Source organism: Camellia sinensis, chromosome 9 (genome assembly GCF_055761805.1).
Source record: "Camellia sinensis isolate YWXY chromosome 9, ASM5576180v1, whole genome shotgun sequence".
NCBI classification, from domain to species: Eukaryota; Viridiplantae; Streptophyta; class Magnoliopsida; order Ericales; family Theaceae; genus Camellia; species Camellia sinensis.
The window spans coordinates 148024479-148040660 of record NC_138969.1 but is presented as its reverse complement, the minus strand read 5'-3'; the positions used below and the strand labels follow the sequence as shown (position 1 = coordinate 148040660).

At 39.7% G+C, this 16182-nt stretch overlaps 1 long non-coding RNA gene across 3 annotated transcripts in view; it reads left to right on the top strand.

The window, feature by feature from the left end:
- The window catches only part of LOC145798789 (uncharacterized), a 74341-nt gene that overhangs the window by 39689 nt on the left and 18470 nt on the right, over positions 1–16182 (top strand). Inside the window, exons 2-3 of one of the 3 annotated variants that reach the window (XR_014340424.1) lie at positions 2906–3016; positions 5609–5799. This is a non-coding gene — a long non-coding RNA (uncharacterized LOC145798789). The remainder of the gene's footprint in view (positions 1–2905; positions 3017–5608; positions 5800–16182) is intronic. The other 2 variants (XR_014340423.1, XR_014340422.1) reach the window with 2 other exon arrangements.

Below are 16182 nucleotides of genomic sequence, written 5' to 3'. Positions count from 1 at the left end.
TTGGTACAACCACATTAACTGTGCCTTCTCCAACTTCTGGAAACGGGTTACTATCAATCCCCATGATCTTTTCTGTTTTGGTTGGGAATTTCAAACTTCCTTTCCGAATCTGCTCCTGGATCCTGTCTCGAAAAACAATGCAGTTTTTAGTCGAGTGAGACCAAGAGTTATGCCATTTACAATATATTTTCCCTTTAAGTTCATCTGGAGATGGCAATTTTACTCCCTTTGGTAACTTAAGGAAATTGGCTGCAAGCAGATGGTCAAAAATGTCATCTGCTTTTGCCAGATCGAAAGAATACTTTCTGTGGAAATCTTTCTTTTTAAACTGCTGGTCGATGGTGGTGTCTTTATGAATCAATGCTTCACAAATTACAGGTTCTTTGCCCACAATCTCTGCTGCATCGATTTCATAATTGGGATCTCTATAATATGTCTTATACGAGGCATTATTTCGATCTTGTTCTTCTTCTAATAATGCTTCATATCTAGACACCTTATAGGTTAATTTGACCAAATCCCTGAACTTAGTTGAATCAAACTTCTTTCGAAGCCTGAACTCTAAACCGTTTTGAGCCAATCTTACAAACTCTGGCTCTGGGAGAATGACTCTACATTTATTCCGAGCCCTTTTAAATCTGGCAATAAACTGAGTAGCCTTTTCCTCAGGCCTTTGACTCAATCTAGCCAAGTCTGCCATGGAAACTTCTGGCTCTGATTGGAAGAATTGGGCATGGAATGCCTCTTCCATCTGTTGCCAATTTTGAATGGACCCAGGTGTAAGGTTGATATACCATACGAATGCTCCTCCAGTTAGAGAATTTGGAAATAATCTCAATTTCATATAATCATGATTAGTGAATTCACCGCATTGAGCAGCAAATCTAGCAATATGCTCTACAGTTGACTGATTTCCAGTTCCATAAAATAGAGTAAAATCTGGTATTCTGAATCCTCTTGGGTATTCATGTACCCTATCTACCCATTCTGGGTATGGTTTTCTGTATATAGGAGTCTGGACCCCCCGAGCCATTGGTCCACATATCTCCCTAACAATATCAGCAATCTGGTCTCTAGGAACCAAATTTTGTGCCTGCTGAACCACTACTGGAGGGACAAACACAGGATTTGGTGGACAAACTTGTGCTTGTGGTCCTCTTGGTCCATAAGGTGATAAATTTGGGGCTGGTTGTCCTTGCGGTGCAGGTTGCTGTTGAGGGTATGGGTAACCTCTTTGAGCATGACCTGCGAAAGGACCTGCAAAAGGTGCTGGAATAGGTGTTGTGTCTCTGCCATTTGTAGGAAAACCCTCCAACCCCCCGGGTATAAATTCGAATAAGGGATTAGTGTACCCCCTTGTGCCAGGTATGGCTTCGAACATGGGATTTGTAACCATTCTTATGCCAGTTTCTTGTACTTGGCCAGATCCACCAACTTGTGTGGCTTCATTATTAAGTATTGAGACATTTTGGCCTGCTATAGGCCTTGAAATGGGTTCATACCAAGACTGAGGTGATGGTCTTTCAAAGTTTTGGGTACTAGTTTGACCATTAGAATGTCTATTAACTTGCATAGGCTGTTTTTCTCTAGCCAATCTTTGTTGGGGGACATTTACAACTTCCTCCGTGTGTCCTGTGTTTGTTGGTTGGTGGTTATTCATTCGATCCAAAAAGGATGTTGCCCACCTTTCCACTGTGTTCATTAATTGTTGTCCCATGGCATCTACTAAACCATCCCATGGATTTGTTGGTTGAGTAAATGGCACAGTGGATGGTCCAATTCGTTGGTTTCGTCCAATAATATGAACATATGGTTCTTGTCCAGAAGTACTGGTCTGTTCGACCATAGGTTCTGACAATATAGGAGTTTCCACAGGATGTGTTACCACATTATCCTCTGGATTTGGTATTTTTACCTCTCCTTCCACGCCTTCTTCCAAGCGTTCATTTTCTCCTTGTCGTCTTCTTCTAGCCATTTTTAATTAGGTCCCCCCGGGCGTGCCAAAAATATATGTTGGCTTTTTGGCTTTTCGAAGGTTATTTTTGTAAATGTGAGCGTGCCAGCAAGGATCAATCAGTCCTTACAGAAGTTGTGATTGCCAACCAATTACCAGACGATTGTGTTTTAGTTCTTTCAGCCTCAATGAAGAGGACTTTTACTGGTGGCTTGACTTAGGAGAAATTAAAAGGAATAACAGTAATATGAAGAACAATTGAAGTATTTCATTAAAATGAACACTTACAATGGTCCAAACTCAGCCTCGGAGAGGTTTACAACAGCAATCCACTTGAATCTACTTGAAACTACTCCTATGAATCGAAGTGCAGTGCGGGTATTTAAAGTGCAGGTATTTAAAAAACAGGTATTTAAAGACTGGAAATGTAAAAGACTGGAGAAGAAAATATATGAAGTAGATGACTGATTTGTATGATCTGAGTCCCTTTTTTTTCCTGGGGGTCTCTCTGCTATTTATACTTGTCAAAGATGACCTTCGAACTGCTCTTCGAACTGTCGAACTGCCCCTCCATGATCGCTGATCATGTTTCCTTAGAAGTAGCTCCATTATGCCACCATTTGCAGTTAGGCTTCCCTCCTGTATTTGAATTTGAATATGAGTAACCGTTGAAGCCACGTCACCTTGCATTTCTTTACTGATCCAATGTTGCTCAGACCATGTGGGAACCAATCATCATCACCACATGTACGATCAGGATTGGAGACTTAAATTATTTTCCAATAATACCCTTATTCTGCCACGTGTCAGACTGTAACTGGCTTTTACAAAATATATAGCTAACAGTATCTATATCTATATCTATATCTACAATCAGTTCTGTTTTTACTGTGAATTTCAATTTAGAAAGTTTATATATTTCATCCTATATATATATATATATGATTGCAGTATCTGAAGATGAAGAACCAAAAGCTCATCTTTGAAGCTTTACAGAAAGTCAAAGAAGGTGCCTTAAATTTCATGTTATTTGAAATTATTACAAATTTCATGTTGTCCTTGGTAAGATATTTGGCAATTTTCTCTAGATTATTCTTGAATTTTCTTTGGATTTACCACTTTTCTATAGATTTGGCAATTTTCTTTTGATTATCCTTGAATTTTCTTTGGATTTCGACAATTTTCTCTAGATTATCCTTGAATTTTCTCTGGATTTCGACAATTTTCTCTAGATTATTCTTAAATTTTCTCTGGATTTGACAATTTTCTCTGGCTTATCCTTGAATTTTCTCTGGATTTGGTAATTTTTTCTGAATCGAATTTTCTTTGGATCGATATTGAGGGACTTTAGACATTGTGAAAATATTGGATGTCCTTTATACTATAAAATCTTAATACTAGGGACTTAAAAAAAAATCCCACATAATATTATTATAGTATTTTTTTTTTATAAACAAATTATAGGGGGATCACAATAATACTATGATTATTTCAATCTTTAGTACATATTTAATGATATTGTACATGTCAACATTGCAACAAAAATAGACATGAATAATGAGACCTATTGTATTAATACATGAAATAATAAATATAAAAAAATAAAAATAAAATAAAAGGTAAATTGTGTTAACTTTCTTTAATGTTTGGAGAAAATACAATAAATTCTATAATTTTGATACAATTTTATTGGATTCAAGGTTTTGATTTACATAATATTAAATCTCATTTTCATCAATAATTTATTAGTGTATAACTAAAAAAAAATGATGTTATTATTTCTATCAAACTAATATATATAAAACTATTTTGTAGTAATTTCATTGTTCTTTAACATTTAACAAAATGATTATCAAAATTATTATATTAAAATTGTGAAATTATTTATATTTTCTTCAAATTTTATTAGTATAATTTATCCAAAAAAAAAAAAAATCATCATTGATCATTAGTTCCGATTAACTTGATTTTTTGCATACATGTTCTACTTGATGTGTTTTAATAGTTCAAATTATCAAAATAAATTTTAAAATATATCTATTTTACTACACAACAGTGATTACTATGCCCCGCACAACAGCCACTCTAACTCCTTCTTTAAGGAGGGAAAATATTCAATGCCTTTGAGCACTGCGTGACTATGCTGGCTGTTAATCACCAAATGATGTCTCCTTATTTCTAATGTTCCAATATAAAATCATGATGATAACTTATCGTAGACAAGCCTAGGGGTGTAATTTTGGCCCGTGACTGGCGGGCGGCCTGAAGCCTGCCCGCGGCTTGTTAAGGCCCAAGCCCAAGCCTAGCCTAAAGCCTTGGGCCAGGGCCTGGGTCATCGTTTTGAAGTCCGGCCAGGCCCATGGGCCCGACTCATGGCCTGGCCCATCGGCCCGCCCAAAAGCTCGGCCCGCTTGGCCCACCCGAGGCCCAGTGTTATTTTTAATGAAAAATAATAAAATTTTGGTAGAAAAAATAAAAAAATTTTAAAAATTGTTTAGGCCGCCCCACTGGCCCGCCCAAAGCCCGAATACCCCTGGGTTTGGGCCTGGGCTTAGTTTTCTGGATCGTGGGCCGGGCCCAGCCCGGCTCGATTTTTTGGCGGGAGCCCTCAAGGCTTGACATAGGCCTACCCTGAGCCCGAGCCCAAGCCCGAATTGGCCGGGCCGAGCTAGGCCAAAATTACACCCCCGGACACGCCTCATAATAACTTTATTCTATTGTCTTGATTGGCGTGCAATCTTTGCGTTGGTTTCCTACTTTCTTTGTTAGGCCCACCCTTTTGTTCGATAGATTTTGTTAATATGTGCTGTTAACTCATATATTAATTTGTTTTTGTATGTTATATATGAAAATGAATATAATAGATGATATATTATATTTTTATACTTTTTTATTATATATCTTAAGACACATATTAACCAAGACCCTTATTTGATCAATGTTGATATGTGAAAAAATATGAATGAAAATTAAAATTCCGACATGACCATTATGTTAGGGTTTGGGGCTCATCACATGTCAATGTTTTGATAATATGAATCGTTCATTTTGTAAAACTTTTCGTATATATCATTTATGAAAAAATTAAATCTATCCGATAATTGTAACATTTTTATTTTATTGCAATTTTTGAAAATAGACCATTTTTTTTGTTGAAGATAACACAATAAAATAAAAATGTTACAATTATCGAATAAACTCAAACTGTTTTTTTCTTTTTTTCCCCCATGAATGATATGACACCTGTAATGAGCCCCACATATCCTAACATCACGTTTAAGTTTAGATTTGAATTCAAGAAATTCCCAATCCTAAAAATATATATTAAAATATAAAATTATTTAAATATTTTTATTAATAATAAAGTTTTAAAATAAATTTATATATATATATATATATATTTATTTTTTATGTATAATTAAAAAATAAAAATATTTATCTAAAAAATATTTAAAAAAATCACTAAATAAAATAAAAAACAATTTTTAAAAATCAAACAAAATAAGGGATGTGCTATCGTTGTTGGAATTGGACTTGTGCCTATCCCATTGTAAAGTTTGTAGGGGTTTGCCCAAATTCTATTTCGATAATCTCAATTGTTCATATTTGTACGAGTATGAAATAATATTCACTTATATAATCCTGTTGATCAAGCTTGCACTCCTTCAAACATTGCCGTAACATCTAAAATCACAAACGTGAACTGGCCGAGGGGTGTGTGCCGGACACCCCTCTGAATTCTTGCATTTCAGCCCCAGATTGACATGCTATCACAGCAGCCTCCAACTTGTTTCTGCCTCTTGAGTATTCATTGTTGATTGAAACTTGGCTCGACCTCCAAGCCAGTAAGCTTCCCATACCTTTTTATCGTTTTTCCATAGATATTGATATTGTTCTTCAAGTTCTTGGCTTTCTGTTGCTATTTTGCTAACTACGCCCGCAAACACCATGTTATAACACTTATACTCGTTAATATCTAGGAAAAGTAGAGCCTAAAACTGGATTAGATCCTCAGATAACCCTTAGACCTTCACTCTCTGTAGTGAGCACAGTGACCTGAGAAAAACCAATGAAGAACCATACAATTGATCCAAAATCACATCAAAACCGAGCAAACTACATGTTTGCAAAAACCTTTAGGAAACTAACAGAGCTAAGATTATTACTTGCTACCGCAGCCAAGCTAAAACCTTGCTCGCATGTGAGGCTGAGTTAAAACCTTGCTAGGACCTTGAAACGAGTCAAAACCTTGCTCTCTTACACGATTGAGCTAACACCATGCCCATCGATGAGACTGGGCTAATGTAACTCAAAACACCAAGCTCAATGACCGAGCTAACCACAATACTCTAATGTGCACGCCCAATTCAGCCAAACAACTCACATAGAGCTTCATTACACTTTATACTTGATCAAGTTACACTTTGTTTTAGCATGGTCAACACTTGAGCATAACACAGTTCATCTTCAACCGTGCAAACTGAACTAGGATTGCTCAGGCACACTATCACAATTGCCCATTGGCGACGCTATTTGGCTGAGCAAACACACACCAACTTGTGGCCATGCTGAGAAGCCGAATGACCCCTTTAACTTATTAACTTCCACCTCAATGGGCAAGTATCGCTTCATAGTGAGCTCCCCAAGCGCCACAGTTGAATTCTTCAAAGAATACAACATTCCAGCCGACGTACATTTTGAATTGGCCGAACCAGACACATTGCCTGGGGACCAAACAGGGTTTTACCCTTTCACCATGTTATCTATAATCGAGGGCAGACTGCGTTTCCCAGTCCAACCCCTATTATGTGAATTCCTTAGGGAAACAAGACTTTGCCTAACACAACTCTCCACAAACACATACAAAATAATAAACGTATAGCCGAGCTATTCTATCAATATACACTCAGCTAGATAGACGACAACTGGTTCTATTATCTAAAAATAAAAAGAGATAGTGAGAAGATCGTCAAAAGAACGCCGGAGAAAGACTTGTATGACGACGACTTCTTGTGGGTCTCATGAAACTATGAAGATGTTGAGACTCTAGTGCTAGATTGGTACATAAATCGTAATAAGGGATCAGTCGGTATGAATTGCGTGGCGTTCATTTTTCTTACTAGCACAACTTTCTTTCCTTTGGCAAATGACTCGTACTGATTGCACCGAGCTTACAATTGCATTTTTCTTGATAGATTTGAACGCACTGAAGGAGACATATGCCTATGCCAACCAAGACACTCTCCATGCCGTGCTAAGATACCAACATAGAGATTGGACCAACCTTCTCAATTTTGAGCCGATCTAGTGATACAGAAGCAAGCGAAAAAGTAAGGTTACAGACTTTCTTTTAGAGCCTTCACCTGAACCAGATCCCGCCTTGCTTGAAATCAACTTCATTTCCCTAGTTGAAGAAGAAAATATGGCTAAAAGAAGAGCACTCAGGGCCCTCATTTCCAAACAAACCTTTTCAGCGCCCGCTGACACCCACACCGAGCAACAGCCCGCTAAACAAAGGAGGGCGCCTATCGTTACCCTACCAACGACCAGGGCATATTCTTCTCGGCTGAGCAAGAGGGCCTGAGCAGCGCCCACGAAACAATGCCTAGTGGACGAAGAAGAGATCGGTCTGCGAGTTGCCGAGTAGTTCAATTTGGATACTTCACTAGAGGGTAGACAGACTGAGCACGCTAACCCCTATGCCCCCCTCCCCCGGCGGCGGGGTGTGGGCACCTGTTTTGACTTACAAGGGTCGAGCTGTGACCACATCAGACTCAATCTACGTTGATAAGGACAACCAACTGGCCTTCAATCTGGCTAAGAGTCTTTGCTTTCCTGTCGACATGGAGAAGCATGAGTAACTCACTAACCTGAAAGCCATCAGGTTAGCCACTAACTCTCTAGTTCTGGTGAGTTATAAGTTCTTAGTTATTCTTTTTTCTTCTTATAATTTTTTGCTCAGTTTTTTAACATCCAACGTATTTCACATGCCGTGCAAAAAATTCAAGTGACACATTAGCATATGCTGGACTTGAAGAAGACTACAAAATCAGCAATTGCTGACAACAATGCAAAGGATGCCGAGCTGAAAAACTTCAAAGGCGTAGCTGGCCGAGCTAGCTATAGAGTGGGACCAATAGGTCGAGCAAGTTTGTATGACTGATGAAAGTAAGCAGAAGGCCTTGGTGGACAAGAAGAACCAATACTTGCGTGATGCCAAGATCAAGGGGCTAGAGAAGTAAGTTGAGGATGTCGAGGATTGAGGCTATGCAGACGGTGAGAGGGCCTATGTTCAGCAATGCGAGGTTACCAAGGATATCTTCTTTAAGTGCAGTTGGAAGTGGCGACAGAGAAGCTTGGCCAGGCCACTGATTCAGAGGTCTTCATGAAACCCCCCTCCTTATTTTATTCCAAGTTACATGACTGTGTATGCCAACGTCGACAAAAATTGCTTGAAGCGGATGAAGAGGAAAGCCCGGCGGCTAACTCTACTCTAGCCCTGCCAGCCGCTGATCCAGCATGGCCGACAGATGTTTCAGCTCGGCAAAAGGTTGACAGCCAGGTTCAGTTAAGCGTCGCCATTGAAAAGGGTATCATCGACCTGACTATCAACGATAGTGCTGATCCTGCGCTAACTCAAGGTGAACCTAATGCCTTGGCCAAACAAGAGGACCTTGTGATATAATTGCGCCATGACTTGGCTTTTCATTTTCTTCTTTTCCTTTCTTTATATACTTCCTTTCCAATGTAACCGGTCTGCCTCCCCTTCTTTTGTAGTGACTTTCCTTTGAAATTAAATTATTACAACTTTTTTGCTTGCCCAATTTGTTTTTATGTTTCAATTAAACTTGAATTCTTACTTTGTTGAGCTAGCCAGCTCGTTCAAAGACTTTCCAAACTTGGTTAATCCTCCTAACCTACTTGGCCAAGCTAACCAGTCAGGCAAAGATTTTCTAAAGTTGGACAATCTTGCCAACCTACTATAGCGATTGTGGTTTAGACTCGGCCTATTTTGTATTCTGGACTCGGGTTTCATAATTTCGTATTGTTGTTCATGCCTTACTTCTCTTATACTTCCTTCAGTTTGGCTATTGGGATGTATGGTTGCATTTGGAACAGGTTGGAAGCTTGGTTTTCAAACTTTTATTGCCCAGACGTTTACTCCTTCGCTCGAGCGTCACTTCTTGTGCTTGGGAGGGCTTTGTGAATTCTCAGTACTTTTGCAGGTTTGCAAAATTACTGGGAGAGTGTATTATACTCTCGAACGGTGCTTTCTGCACTCGAGCAGTTTTGGCTCGAGCGGCCTTTCTTACGCTCGAGCATTGGTTTGTTGTTTGCAAAACTACTAGGAGTGTGTATTATACGCTCAAGCGTCACTTCCTGCGCTTGAGCAGTGACGCCTTTTTTATTGTGTCTTGACGCTCAAACGTCACTCTCTACATTGGAGTGGTAATGATTTTTGCGTCTGGACGCTTGAGCGTCACTTCTTATGCTCGAGCGGACTGTGCGTATATCAGTTCGTAAAAGTCACTTTTTACATCACTTTTTCATCTCTCTCTCTCTCTCTCCCTAAAACATTTCAAAATCCTAAATCTAGAGCTTCTCTCTCTAGAACTAGTTCTCTCTCTACAAATACACCAAAATCTACCAATTTCTCCACCCTACTCATTTTGTTAGTATGGTAGAGCTCACTTAGAGCTCCGTTTTCATCCGAATAAAGTTGGGTTTTGGTGTTTTTGTAGTATCTGTTTTCTTTTTCTCATCTTCTAAGCTTGAGGTAGGGATTTTCTACACTCTTTTATGATTTTTAACTTAGATATATATTTTTCCTAAACAATATTGTTATTTTGGAAGATTTTGAACAAACTTAGGGTTTTGATTTAAAATCAAAAGAGAGGTTTTCAAATGGTTGTATGGAAAATGGTTGTGAAAGTGAAATTGAGATTGAGTTGTGAACAAATTGTTGATTTTGACTATTGGGTTGGATTTTAGAAGAAAATGGGTTTTTGCCCTAAATGTCCCAAATATCTATTTTGTATAAATAAATAAAATTGATGATAGAAATGTGAAATTGGATGGATATTAATATGGAAGATGGAATTGGATATGTATTATCACTCACATCTTGAATTTTAAAAAAATTACCTGTATTGGAGATTTTATATCTATTTAGAAATATCTGTTTTGGGTTATCGGTGGAGGATAGCTATGATTGTTGTAGAAACTGCATAAGGATTAGGCGAATTAAAACTAATTTCTCTTCCATGTACATTGAACATTTGTTGCTTATTTAATACATTGAAAATGTATATGATTTGGAGAAAAATATATGAATGTTGGAAAGAGGTGTGTATCACCAAATTAAGTTAGCCTGTGTGTCCTGGGTGAAAGTCTCAAAAAACGTGTGTGTACATGGGTGCCGATTCCTACGGATAAAATATCTGTAAAATGGCAATAGTAGCGCTTGTATAGGCTACGGTTACATGGGTGTCGTTTGGCGATTTCCCGCTGACGAAATATCCGTGAAAGGTTGTATTGGTTGGAGAATTTCCCCTTGTTTCCTATGGTAAAGGATATGATTTAAGAATTCTGATATAAATTGAGCATGGCATGATTTTGAAAAAGAAATGTAAACCGTTTTGACATGGGCATTGCATATGCATTTCACCCTTATATCTTTGTTAAGATTCATATATTGTGTTGGATTATTTCTTCTGGGCTTTGGCTTACCCTATTTGGGAAAAACCATTTTTAGGTGTGTAGACACCCCATTTTTTACTGACCTTAAGACTTAGACGTCATTGATTCAGTGCTCGGTGATAGTGCACGTTGTGCTCGTTTCGAGTTTCTAGAGTTTCGGCTGAGTGCCTTACCTCCGAGCCTCGGAACTCTTTGCGCTTTGGCTCGGTTTGCGGACCAAACCTTGTTTCTCTTCCCTAGAGGGAGGGAGATGGTCTGTGGACCACCTCTTAGTGGTCGTAGATCACTTTTCGTGGTCGTAGACCACTTTTCTCGCTTGGAGACTAGTTTCTGATTTTCGGAGCCTTTGACCCCGCGCCTTGACTCAGGACCGCATAACGTTCTCCGTTTGGTGTGGTTTTTGAACCACACCTTATTGCCTCTGCCTAGAGGGACACTGTGGTCCGGGAGACCGCTTTTGGTGCCAGCAGACTAGTTTTTGAGGCTTTCGGCTGCGCGTGTTGCCTCCCGAACTTTCGTCTTGCATCCTTTTTGGTTTGTTTTTGGTACAAACCTTGTTTTCCTTGTTTGGAAGGTGATACAACAGTGAGAGACTAGTTCTTTCCCTTGGAGACCACTTCTCTTCCCGCCAGCCAGTTTTCTGGTCTGCCAATTGGTCTCCTTGGTCTTTGGGCCATCTTTTCTAGTCGGCCACCACACCACTGCATTGTTTTCATGCTGCTGACCTTCTCCCACCATGGCCGACCACTTTTTGTCTTGGGAAACCACTTATGGTGGTCGGCCGACCAATTCAAGTAGCTAGGCTTGAAGTGGTCGGCTGCTTTTTGTCACCTTTTTGGAGATATTTTTAGTCCAGCTATGCCAACTAGAAGGCACCAGAACCATCCTCCATACACGTGTATGGAGGGATGGCCTTGGACCCTAAGCTTGTCCAACAAGCTTGAGCTTTGTTCTCTATAAAGGAGAACCTCCTCCCTCATGCCTCAGGTTCAGATTTTGTGCCTTGAGCTATACATACACACCTTTGTATCTATCTTGCTCTTGTTCTTCATTTTTGTGCCTTAAAGAGTAGTTTTATCATACTTTAACACACAAACACACACTCAAACACCATCCTTTTGTTGTTGAGGTGTTTAGGAGCTGGTTTTAGTGTTGTTGGATTGGTTTGAACTTCGGAAACCTGCTGGAGTTGTAGTTTTGAAGGTGTCCATCAAGGGTGAGCTTCTAACCCTTAAATCCCTTGATTTTGCTTAAGCTTTCAGGCCTATTTGCATGCTGATTTAAGCTTAACTCTTAACTACAAAAAGTTCTATTTTTTCATGCTTAAATTGTTTGTTTAAGGTCACTTTTGCATTGGGGGTAGTCTACCCCATTTTAGGCTTTGTTAGGCCTTGTTTTGAGCCATCCCTTTCGGCTCTTGTTTTAGCCTTTGCATGACCTTTCTGTCACTGAAATCCAGAGGATTTTCAGTGGTGGAGAGGTGGTTTTGAGGTCCCAAATAGGAGAGGGTCATCCTCTCTCCTTGTATTTTGAATGCTTGCTTTGAATGCCTCATGTTTGAGCATGTTTATTAAGCTTATGTTGGCCATATCTTAGCATGTATTTGGGGTTATTTCAGCATGGCATACCGCTATTTTTACTTGCTTTTGTTAGACCATGCATGCCTAATACACTTGTAGTGTAATCGTCACAAACAAGTCTTGTATGTTTCATGAAGTAGCATGTCATTCTAGCTTATTTTGAGTCCATTTCAGCATGTTCTTGGTGTTGTTTTATCATGTTATACCTCTGTTAAGGTTTGGTTTAATGGCCCCTTGCATACTCCATGCACTTGTAGTGTAATTCCATGAAGTACCCTCATGTGTACCATGCTTTAGACTATCATTTTAGCATATTTTTGGCTTAACTCTAAGAAGCTTTTGTCCATATTTTAGCATGCTTAAGCTCTGATTTGTGTTATTTTGGTCATGCATGCCATGCTTTGTATAGCTATAGTGCAGTCTAGCTTGTTAGCTTTGTGTATCAAGTCCACTAGTATGCATTGCTTGGACTATTTTAATGATTTGACATCATTTGAAATATGATTTCAGTCTATATAATGTGGCCATACACTTGCATTTGTCACTTATTCAATGCATTGGAGGGTTGGTCCTTTATGCCTTTAACATGAATCATTGCGTATGCCTTCGTGCCTAAGCTTGCGAGCTATCATTTCAATGTGTTTTTGGGGTTATCTTGCCATGATATAACTCTGATTTTTGTTGGTTAAGTCATCTCATGCTTGGTCTTGGTAGGTGCAGTGTAATCCACCTTATTTGCCTTGCATATTTCATGCCTTATGCCCTTCATGCTAGCTTGTTTTGGCTTCCTTCCATGAATGCTTTAGAATCATTTTGACATGTTCTAGGATTGTTTTGGGTTGCCTTTGCCATATACTTCATGTTTTGCATAGTTGTAGTACAAATGCCTATGCTAGCTTCAAGCTTCGGGCACCATAGCATGCTTCATTTGTGTTGTGTACATGATTTGGCATCCTTTAACATGACATTTTAGAGCATGTAGCATTGCCATGTTCCCACTTCATTCACTCTTTAAGTGCCTTTGAGTGTTGTGCATTTGTTGCCTAGCTTATGGACCAATGTTTATGCCATCTTGCCTAGGCCTTTGAGCCCCCATCTTAGCATGTTTTGGTCTTTGTTTGGACCTAATTAAGCTCTGTCCATGGTTGGTTCATGCCTTTGTGCCATGTATTCCATGCCCCCTTTGTAGTCCTCTTTGCTAGCTTTTATGCTTAAGGATCATAGCATGCTATACTTGTGTTGTTTGAATGATTTGGCATCATTTCTTATCTTATTTCAGAGCACGTGGTGTTATCACACTTCCATGTTTATCACTTCTTCAATGTGTTTGAGGGTTGTGCTCTTAGGCCTAGTTGATGGGCCAATGCATGTGCATGCTTTGTTTTGCATTTCATGCCTTTATTTTAGCATTACGGCCACTGATATGGGCATGACTGAGGTCTGTCTATTTTGATTTAAGTCCATCTAGCATGTTGTTTGCATTGTGTATGCTCATGTTACATTGCATTGTGTATACCATGTTCTTTGCATTGTGCATGCTTATCTTACATTGCATTGAGTATGCCATGTCGTTCTTAGCACTTAGCATTGTGTATGCCATGTTGACTACATGCTTAGGTCCCATTGCATTGAGTATGCTATGTTGTCTACATGCTTAGGTCCCATTGCATTGTGTATGCCATGTTCTTCACATTGAGTATGCCATTTAGTTGCATTGCATTTGTTTGGATTAGGTGTTAATCCAAACACGAGAAACGAGGGACGTTTCATACTTGAAGTGATGAAACGTGCCTCAATTCTCGGTCGCCGATGCTCTTGATCATACATGATAGAGTTTTAGGCTTTATGTGTTTACTTGTGCATTCATTTTATATTGAATTGTGCAATTTGGCTTCTCGGCCATCATGCATCGAGATGCGTGATTGGTGGCCCGAGGGTCGAGAACTTCACTCCCTTGAGCTCATGAAATGATAGGGAGGGTGGTTGTGCACACATATCTTCCAAATACATTGCCATGCCATTTCTTGCTCTGTGTTGCAGCAAACTGAAGAAATGCAGCAACAACTGGTCGGCCAGCCAGAAAAACTAGCTGGCCGACCACTTTTCAGGTTTGCAACAAAGAAAAGTTGTCGGCAGGTGGTCTCCCACATCAACAATTGGTCGGCCACCCTCATACCGGTCCCCAAGATGAGTTAGAAGCTATCTGGAGCTTGGTGCAAGTTTCTGAGAACAAATGAGAACAAAAGCAAGTTGGGGCATCGCGCTGGATTTCCGAACGAGGCGACCAAGCATGCATGCACTCTTCTCCCCTTGAGGGCCTCCTTGCTTTATTGCTTAGCTAATTTGCTCAGCTAGTTTATGCTTTGGATTATGTACTTAAGTAGTTAATGCGTTTAGCTGCTTAATCGTTTTGTAATAGTTAGTTAACTAGGACTAGTTAATTAGCTTCGTTGTGTAATAATTAGTTTAATTAACTTAGATTAGCAAGTCAGCTTCGTATTCGGACCCTCCGTCGAGAGGGCCAACTGTTGTAATAAGCGTGCGTGTGTGTGATGCATGTCTTTGAAACCCCCATTTCTTTCTCCCTTTTACTTAACCGCTTACGATGGTTAGTTTTTGGGCATATTTGTTTAGCATACCTTATGCTTTGCATGCGTGCATCCATTCATCTGTATTACATGCACCGGGCTCGGCGCATCATACTAACTACATTATATTTCAATTCCAATTTGAGTACATGTATCGAATTGTCGCATTCATATGCCATTCTAGAATAGCCGAGCCTATTTTAACTGCATTTTTGCATGTGTTGCATTAGCCATCTTAACATGAACTAGGGTTATACATGATTTGTAACTAGTTCTTTGTTTTGGCTCGGAGTACACTGTGAGTATTTATGCTTTAGCATACTGCATGAGATGTGTATGTTGCGATGATAGCATGCTTGCCATGAGGCTAATTGCTTATTTGATATAACTGCCTGAATGCCTGTGGGTGAAGGTTGGATTGCTTGAATTGGAGCAATTCATCAGAATCCCGATTTAGTTTACTTGCGAGTAGCAAACTTCAAACCGTTCTCAAACGAACATGCAATGTTTTGTTCCAAGTTAGGCGATCTGGTCTATACTTGTATGTTGTGTGCATAACATAGTAATTCTAGGTTAATAACCGGAATAAGAACATATGTGTTTTCAAAAATAAAATATCATGCTTAGTACAGGTCGATCTTTTGATCGGGCGAGCGGGGGTGCTCATTGCATGACCTTCCCCTCTCGTACCCAAGTTCCGAGTCGAGGCAACTTTGGTGATGACGGACACGTGGCCTTAGGCACGAGTCAAGGTTTCCTAAATTCCCCCAAAATAAATTATTTGGGTGGGGACTGGCAAAGCAGTCCATGTTTGGCACTTCTTTATAAAAATCAGTTTTCCAAAACGATTTGCCGGATTTGGACTCTTTGGTGATTTATCGGTCTCACATTACACTTTGTGAGATTAGATTCAGAATAGTGACATTGAGTCCGAACTGTAGTAGCCTAAAGAACAAAACAGATTTCGCACCCTTCGCAGCACGGATCCCGGGGAGTTCTCGGGGCACGTCTACAGTTTCTGGCGACTCTGTTGGGGATTTAGAGAACTTGACTCGAACTCATGATATCTCGTTTTGACTACACTTATGTGTTTCTTTGCATTGCATTTGCATTGGTGCGCCTAGGACACCGTGTTTGCCGTATGTTATTCCTGAATGGTTTGCCGGAGGCTTGCTTTGAGAAGCGTGCCATAAGGCTGACCGGTTGCGGGCTCTGCCACGACGGGAACACAAACTCCGATTTTTACCGGGGCACCCCTTTTGACCATTCGTCCTAGTGCATATCGAAATCCATAGTGACTATTCCAAACTAGGACAGGTTGCTTAACCGATTGTATGTTATTTGAAACCGCTGCGTGCAT